Source organism: Orycteropus afer, unplaced genomic scaffold (genome assembly GCF_000298275.1).
Source record: "Orycteropus afer afer isolate SDZICR_OR568_19922 unplaced genomic scaffold, OryAfe1.0 scaffold00506, whole genome shotgun sequence".
Taxonomy (NCBI): Eukaryota; Metazoa; Chordata; class Mammalia; order Tubulidentata; family Orycteropodidae; genus Orycteropus; species Orycteropus afer.
The window spans coordinates 838,125-847,323 of NW_006922093.1; the positions used below are offsets into that span (position 1 = coordinate 838,125).

Genomic DNA, 9,199 nt, shown 5'->3' on the forward strand with positions numbered 1-9,199 from the left:
AAAAAAAAAAAAAAAATGACAGATATGTTGTCACCATTTTCAGTGTTAAAAGTGATCCCAAACTATAAATATGTTTTATTTTAATTGCTCTCAATACAAATTTAAGAATCCTTAATAAGAATATAATTTAGATTTAGGAAGGCATAGTTTTTACATGTTAAATTAAGAATTTGTGAAATGAACTGTAACAACTGTCTAATAAGAAATATATCTCAGAAGTATTTACTCTAAGCTATGTTTATAATCAGCATTTGGCATTGCATTTAACCAATAATTACTGTAAGCAGATATAGTGCATTTTGTAGAATAAGTTAGTTCCTTTTTTTTTCCTAAATGTCAGGTTCTAACCAATTTATTCAATTTGCAACTAGCTTCAGAATACATCCATTGCCAAGGCTTAGAAAATGAATTCTGAATTTGTAGTTAATTTGAAGTAAATTTGAGATTAGAGCTTACAAATATGATTACTGACTCTGAAAAGTCACTTAAATATGGTTTTCTTAGAAAAATGCTAATGAGGCTTACTTATTTATTTATCACAACTTTATTCCACAGATGGTCTGAGATAGTACTAATTACTGTATACATTTTAAATTCTCCACGTGTAAATTTGCATTTGTTTTTATTGTAATTTTCCCAGAAATTTACTAAATCAAGACCAAGATCTTTAGAAAAGATAGTTACCAACTTTCATTCACCTGTTAAGGAGACAACCACCTCTAGGAAAATTTGCTTCCCTCATTTTTCTCTTTAATGGATCATCTCACTACTTGTAGGATCATCTTCTATCCTCATTCCATCCCTAACTCTGATTCCACCTAAACATAATACAACTGCAGAAAATATGGCAAAGGCTATGAGACATTTAAGATGCTCAATCATATCCTCAAAATATATTCTCCAAGGGGTGAGAAATATTTCAAAAGGGCAAAGAAAACGTCCATCTCTCTGCCTTTCTCACCTTATTTTTAACCCTTTTCCTTGGATATCTCCAAATTTTACTGTACAGATAGGCTTCTTGACGTTAGCACTATTGATTTTCTGGAATGGATAAATGTTAACTTGGATGGGGGGAAGGGAGGAGAGTTCTTTGTACTCTAAACTATTTGGCAGCAATCTTGGTCTCTAGGAACTAGATGCCTATAGCCTCCATTTCTACTTCCCAGTCATAACAATACAAAATGTCTTCAAACATTGCCAAATGCAATCTATAGGAGAAAAATGCCCTAGAATTACTGCTCTAAACATGCAAGATAACCAGCCTGACCATACGTCATCGCTTTCCAGACCTGCCAATCAACAATTATATGCACTGGGCATTTGATATGTGGTTAGTCAGAATTGGATTGTGCTAAAAAAAAAAAAAAAAAAAAAAAAACACCTTCACTGCCACTGAGTCAGTTCTGACTAATAGTGCCCCCCCCCCATTGAGTTTCTGGGCAGTATATTTTTATGCATGTAGATTGCCCCAACTTCCTTCCACAGAGCAGCAGGTAGGTTTGAACAGCCAAACTTCTGGTGAGCAGTCAAATGCCTTAGGCACTGCACCATCAGAGCTCCTTTGAACTATGCTATAAATATAAAATATATACTGGATTTCAAAGGCTTACCATAAAAGATGTAAAATATAATTAATTTTATATAGGTTATATGGGGTTGGTATGAGTCAGCATCAACTCAATGGCAACAGGTTTGGTTTGGTTTTTGTATGTTTTGTAATGATATGTTTTGAACATATTGGATGTGATGATTTTATTGATGTGCCAACTTGGCTATGTTGCTGTCCCCAGTTATTCAACTGAACACTAATCTAAGTGCTGCCATGAAGTATTTTGGGGATATAATTAAGCCCTCTAATCAGTTGACTTTCAGCAAGAGAAATTATCCTTGTTAATCTAGATGGGCTTTATTACTTCCATTGGATGGTTCTAAAAGCAGGCTGAGGTTTTTTGGGAGAGGAAAGAAATTGTCTGTGAATGATAACTCAAGCCAGTGCCTGTAGTCTTCCATCCCATTCATGATCTTCTCTTGCTGAATGGCTGTCCTACAGATGTCAGACTTGCTTATCCAACTCCCATAATTCCTTGTACTAAAATTCTTAATATAAAACATGGATATACAACCTCCTTTAGCTTTGCTTCTTGGGTTGAACACTGTTACATTGGTTTAAATACAATGCATTATTAAAATTAATTTTATCAGTTTCATTTTATTTTTCAATGCAACTACTACAAAATTTAAAATTATATCTGTGGTTCACATTATATTGCTATTAGGCAGTACTAAAAATCCAAACCCATTGCCATTGAGTCAATTTCAAGTCATAACAACTCAGTGCCACCAGGAATCCTCTGGTGTAGTTACAATAAAGAAAGAGAGAGAGAAACTGCCATCAAGTTGATTCCAACTCACTGACTCAGCAGCTCTCTAGGACAGAGTAGAACTGCCCCAAAGGGTTTCCAAGGCTGAAAATCTTTATGGAAGCAGACTGTCTCATCTTTCTCCTACAGAGCAACCATGTACTTTTTGGTCAGCAGCCCAATGCTTTAACCACTATATCACCAGAGTTCCAACGGTCAAGTTATAGGAATGCGAAAATGATGTTTTGAATCCTTAGATTATCCATAGGATTAAATCTTTTACAAGTGAAATGAAAAAACAAATTCCAAACTCTCTCCTGTCAATACCCTCCTGCTCCTTCCTTCCCAACCAAACTCCCAGAGGCTCTGGATAAGACTGATGCCTTGTATAATGTAGGTCCAAAAAGCAAATAAAATTTCAAATATTTAGAGTGGTCTTTGAAATATTTGAGGAATTCACCTTTAAGAGAGAATGTCTTATGCTGGGGATTAATGTAGTTAAATTGGAAGAAATTTTAAAAATTTAAAATTGATTGTAAGCCTAAAAACCAAAAACCACACTCACTGCCCTCAAGTCGAATCTGACTCATAGCCACTCCTCCTTGGGTTTCTGAGGCAATATCTCTATGGAAGTAGATTGTGTAGTCTTTCTTCTGGCTGGGGGGTTTGAACAGCCCACCTTCTGGTTACAGGTCAAATGCCTTAGGCACTACACCACCAAAATTCTCATTTGGAATAATACTTTTCCTTGAGAAGTGTGTGTGTGTGTGTGTGTGTGAATTCCAACAGGTACCTGCTGACCATTCAGGATAGTAAAAGAGGGATTCTGGAACTCACACAAGAGGACCAGAACTGAGCTAGAGTCATATGTAGGGCTAGGGTGCTGAAGGCTATCCTGCCTAGGTAATCCTGCCAAGCCTGCTTGTCCAATTTAGACTGGGAAATAAACTGGGGAGGGTGGTGGTTTGTGGAATTAAACAGTCATGTTGGTCCATGTTGGGGTTTCCTGAAAGGTGGATGGAAATTTGCACATGAGATACTAGGTGAAAGAAGCAGTAGCAGGGAGCTACCCTCAGCTCTGTTGTAGACAAGATAATCACATAAACGAAGTGAGTTCCATATTGTGACCAGAATTGAAATGAGCAGGGGTCCATCCTGGAGGGAAATAATAAAAGGATGAAGGGAAATCTCAAAAAGACTGAAGTCAAGAGCATCACTCAGGAACAGGCAGGGGCAAATACATTTCTACCACCCTTTTCCAAATACATGAAAGGGAAGTGACCTGAAATGCTTCCATGTTGGATATATGTCATTTTGTTTAAGACACAATAATAATAAATAAAACCTAATGAAAAAATCAAACTGAAAAAATGGCAGTATATTTCAGAGTATATATATTTTTACCCTATCTATGATAGAGTAGATACAACCCAATTCTGCAACTTGCATTAATCTCAAGGACAAAGTCCCAATTTTTTTCTTTTCCTGATGCTACACTTTACCTTGGTACAAATTAATACAGCCCCACTTTTCTGGAAGATCTAGTTGGCTTATATGTGAGGGGCACACATTTAAAAAATAAGCCACTAAAATCTCTACAACTCATTGCTGACAGAAATATGATGCCTTACATGGGTATATTTTATAGGAACATCATCAATCTAAATTAATTAAATCACTTTAAGTCCATTAATATTTCCAAAGAAGCAAGTGTTTCAAAAACACAGTTAAACCAGTCAAATCACAGAAGTGGAAATAAATTTTATTTTTGGATGATTCAGTCTTAAAGAGAAATTAAATATCTCTCTCTGTGCTTTATTTCAACTTTGTATTTTACTTAGGGATTTAATATCATCACTAGTGTCACCGTCCATGTCTATCAGATGGCTCAAGAATCCAGTGAGGCTTCAACATAGCATGTCAATTCTGTTTCCTCACGTTTTAGCCAGGAGATGATGAACCATTCAGGCTTCGTTCCAATTGAGTAACAATATGATACCTATTTAGACTTGAGGAGGAAATTTTTCTCATACGTAGACCATGCGTCATTTGCTACCCTCAATTGCTCTTTCCACCTAAGAACAATTTGTATATCAAATGTTCAAGTCATTAATGGTAGAAACTTACTACCCTCTGACACTCAACAAAATTCAAATAAAAATCTATTTCTTATATTAAATTCAAACTACTGTTTTTTGTTGTTAGTGGCTGTCAACTCAGTTCTCACTCATGGTGACCCCACATGTGCAGAGTAGAATTACCCCACAGGATTTTCAAAGTTGTGACCTTTCAAAAGTAGATGGTGAGGCCTGTCTTCCAAGGCATCTCTAGATGGGTTCAAACTGCAAACTTTAGTTTTCAGTTATTTAATCATTAATAAGCAATAGGTTTGAATGGTTATACTTGTTGTAACATGGTGATATTGAATAATATCATAAAATTGCATTTAATATCCTAACATTCGTTAAGGAATATTTCACTTAAACCGTGAGCCAACTTTGCATACAAGGACCAGGCATCATTATTTCCCTCCAAATAAATTTGCTTTGTATATAAAACAAAGTCTAATGTCTCTGAAGAGATTTACACCTCAGCACCTGATACTAGAAGGGATCATAAGCCATTCTTGTAACCAGTAACCCTAAAAATTGTTCTGTAGTTTAGAAGGCAAAGAGGTCAAAGTTTCTCAATTCAAGCATGGGGCTGCCCATAGGTTAATTAAGCTTGTTGTTGTTATGATGTGCCGGCGAGTCGGACCCAACTCATAGTGAGCCCTCCTTGGGTTTCCGAGGCAGTATCACTATGGAAGTAGATTGCCCAATCTTCCATCTGAGGAGTGGCTGGTGGGTTTGAACTGCCAGCCTTCTGGTTACCAGTCAAGTGTCTTAGACACTAAGCTACCAGAGCAATTTGAATTTCAATTTAAAAGTTGCAGAAAGGAAAAAGTGAAATGAAAAAAAAAAAAAAAGGTAACGATTATCTCAGCATTTCAAAAGTCAATGAAGGAGATGCCATTGTTCTACTCAGTGTTTGGTGACATTGCCTAATAAGGATAAATCAGCAATCCCTCAATATTTACTATGTCTATGGGATCAGGGGTATTAGAGGATTGAAGACAAGAGCAAGTCCATCCCAGAAATGTGGTACATATATTTCATCCATACTGCTGATTTTCTTCTACCACTTTTTTTTTTTTTTTCTATCTGTAGGGAGGTGTAAGTGAAGATGAGTGGTGGAGAAAAGAGTAGACTTGGGCTCCTACGTTTTTATCATTGATTCGTCTCCATTCTAAGACTAAGAACATCTGGAATTTTCAGAACACTTTCTCATTCTAGGCTTTAAAAGTTTCCTTCATTAAGGAACTGATAAACTTTAAACTCTGGTTGTCATGCATAATGTATATAACTGAACTATATAACCTCCTTGCCAGATTGTTGACTAAAGTACAACTCCAAACAATGTTAGAAACTTGAGAAGTCCTGGGAAACAAGAACAGATATAATGATTTACTATGTTGCTGAGAAGAAATAAAAAGTTATATTTCAGAAAAAAAAATGTTATTTCTGGATTGCAATGATTAGTTTAATAATTATCATATGAAAGAGGACAAAATATTTAGAATTCTAATCCAAATAAAATTATATTGTATTTCAGTAGAAAAATCTAGACATAGTCAATTATTGGAAGATCTATACAAAAATACTGGCATCTCTGACATGGATTAAAATCAGCTTAATGTTTAAGAGAATGAACTCCAGATCCAATCTGCCCAATTCAAATCTGATTCTCATATTACTGATTCCATTTCCTCATCTGTAAAATAAAGATTTAAATAAGTTAAAAACGTAAATGATTTAGAGCACCATACAGCATCAAATGATCATCATGTGAAATCTGGCTTTTTATTATTACTCCTCTCCCTTTCTCACTAAATTCTAAAGTTGTTGGGAGTACAATTGTGTTTACCTTGTTCTACATTAAATCTTTAACAGACAGCAAATTGATTGCCTGTTCCATGAAACTTGATAAATACATAAAATGAAAAAAACTGTTGTCACAGCAATTCTGACTCATAGTTACCTCATAGGACAGAGAAGAACTGCCCCTTAGGATTCCCAAGGCTGTCAATGTTTATGGAATCAGATTGCCTCATCTTTTTGCCACAGAGCCGCTGATGGGTTCAAACCGCCAACTGTTTTTTTTTTGTTTTGTTTTGTTTAGCAGTCAAATGCCTTAACCACTGCACTATCAGAGTTCCTTCCCTTGATAAATGCTAAATTAAAAAAATAGATTTTTAAAAAATACTGAGTTATCAACTCTTGAATATTATATTGGTGGCTCATAACTTCCCTGCCCTTTCTGATATAACCCTCAAACAATTGAACTTTTAAAATGATTATATTAGAAAATTTTGAGAAAGTAAATTCATCTATTTCTAAATACTTTTACTTTATATTAGAGATAATTGGAAAAGTTGCAGAATTTTACTATTTGTCTAAATAGCCAAAAGAATATATGTGGACAGCATTTATAAAAATGTTCACATTTTTACAGACTTTTTTCCTACTGATTTTCTGGAACACTGAAAACCTAAATGATACAAATCCAGAGTATGTTTTACTACCTTGCATTATTTCAAGACTTATTTATAGATATTTACACAAAAATAAGCAAAGTATAAATTGAATAGATTATATCCATAATAAAATAAAACATCAAGTCAATTTCAACTGAAAAAAAATGGGGCAAGATTAGAACATGAGATATGCTACTTCATCTAGCTTGAGGAAAGGGATATAAAATTTCTAGTCCCTTTTTTCCCCAAGTTAGCTATTGCTACATTTCTCTAGCCTTTCTTACTGATGACTAGGGTATTTCGATGCTAGCCTGTGTTATCTTTTATCTAACAACATTTGCTTTCATATTTCTGCTATTTTATGTGTGGAACTTATACACTTTTGGTATTTATTAAATCTGTCTGTGTTGGGCTTCTGAGAAAACAAATACGAATTTTAGTGATTGTCTTAGTGGCAAGAATTAGCACTTCCAGACGTCATGGGGAATTTTCTGTTGCTCATGGTGTGTGGTGCATGCTTCATGTAGCTTGATACATAGAATCTCTAAAAGTTCTCCAGACTAGGAGTAAAGGTCTTCAAAGACTTATTTCACCTTTCTTTCTCTTTAGGCTGATACGACCATGAGAATATAATCATTTTGACTGTTTCTCCCATGATACCATTGGTAATTATGGAGCCAACAGGTTTTCTCAAGACTGCCTGAGCTTGACTTCCACATGTAATTAGAGAAGAGTAAGTATAAGTATTAAAAATTGGAGAAGTGTCAGTAGTTACAAACAGTGGGACCAAAACTGGTGAAAATGTTTGTGCTAAATGATTCCTAAGAATGAGCTTACTTTGCAGTGAAGTCTTTCTAAGTTATTTTGTTATATGTACTTCCTTATGATAACTAGTTTTGATCTAATCACAATTATAGCAAAGCTTACTGCTGAGTAGATAATTTGTCATTTTACTTCAGACTTACACAACCAGTTTAAAGCATGCATTTTTTTCTCTATCAATATGACACACTGTTAATAAATTCAAAATATTATCAACTCAGGATTTTAAAATGACAGACTTAAGAAGCTAAGAGGATAATCTCTATCACTAAGGCAACCATCTGATCTTTTAGATGACAAGCTAGCTTATTAAATTATGAGGGATGTGAATTTCAAAGAATGCCTTTATCATTACATTTTGTCTAGTTATCTCACAAGCATGAGACAATATAAAATGTCTTCTTACAATTTTCTCTACTTTAGTATTAAAAAATCTAATTATTTATTCATCTAAACATAGAATCTCTATTTGTAAGATTCCACCAATTATTACCAGGACACAAAAGTTTAAATATGATAAATAACCGAGCAAATCTAGCTGTTTATTTAATGACTAACTGAAGAAAGCTAATGGAAAACTAAATATGAATACTAAATATGTTTTTAAAAAATACCAAGTGATCTATAGGTATTTACATTTTCTATTATTTTCTGATAATTTTTCCTAATATGTATGAACTAAAAATTTTGAGGGAAGTGTACTACTAACCATTAATTAAGAATAAAAAGAGAAACACCTCCCCTAACCTTGAGCACCTACATTTGTGATTAAGTGGGCATACACTCTAGATTGGGAGCTCTGGTGGAGTAATGCCTAAGACATTTGACTTCTAACCAGAAGGCTGGTGGATCAAACCTACCAGCTACTCCTCAGAAGGAAGATTGGGCAATTTACTTCCATAGAGATACCAACTCGGAAACCCAAGGAGGGGTCACTATGACTTGGATCTGATTCAAGGGCAGTGAGTTTTTGAGTTTACACTCCACATATAATGATAGGCAAATATTGAAGACAGTGTCCTTTAGGCATGTGGCATCCCATAAACATATAAACATTTTGGATCTTTATTTCATTATATTTGGTTACTTATAAAATTTGGTAAAATTAGCTAAAGTTTCTCAATAGAGTCTCAATCCTGAACACCATTGATGTCTACAAAAAAATTCTAAATATACTAAGATATATGTAATCTTAGTTCTACTGTTAACTGTATCATCTAAAATTAATCTTTAAACTTTATTCTCTTCATCTATAAAATAAGATAGTATTTCCCATATGTTCATGTTGTTGTTGTTGTTGTGTGCTGTCGAGTTGGACCCAACTCATAGCGACCCCTCCTGGGGTTTCTGAGGCAGTATCACTATGGAAGTAGATTGCCCCATCTTCCTTCCAAGGAGTGGCTGGTGGGTTTGAACTGCCAGACTTCTGGTTAGCAATCAA

At 34.6% G+C, this 9,199-nt stretch overlaps 1 protein-coding gene across 1 annotated transcript in view; it reads right to left on the reverse strand.

Annotated features, from left to right (window-relative positions):
- TRDN (triadin) overlaps window positions 1-9,199 on the reverse strand; it is a 164,992-nt gene that overhangs the window by 82,802 nt on the left and 72,991 nt on the right. The gene's annotated exons all lie outside the window — the stretch shown is intronic.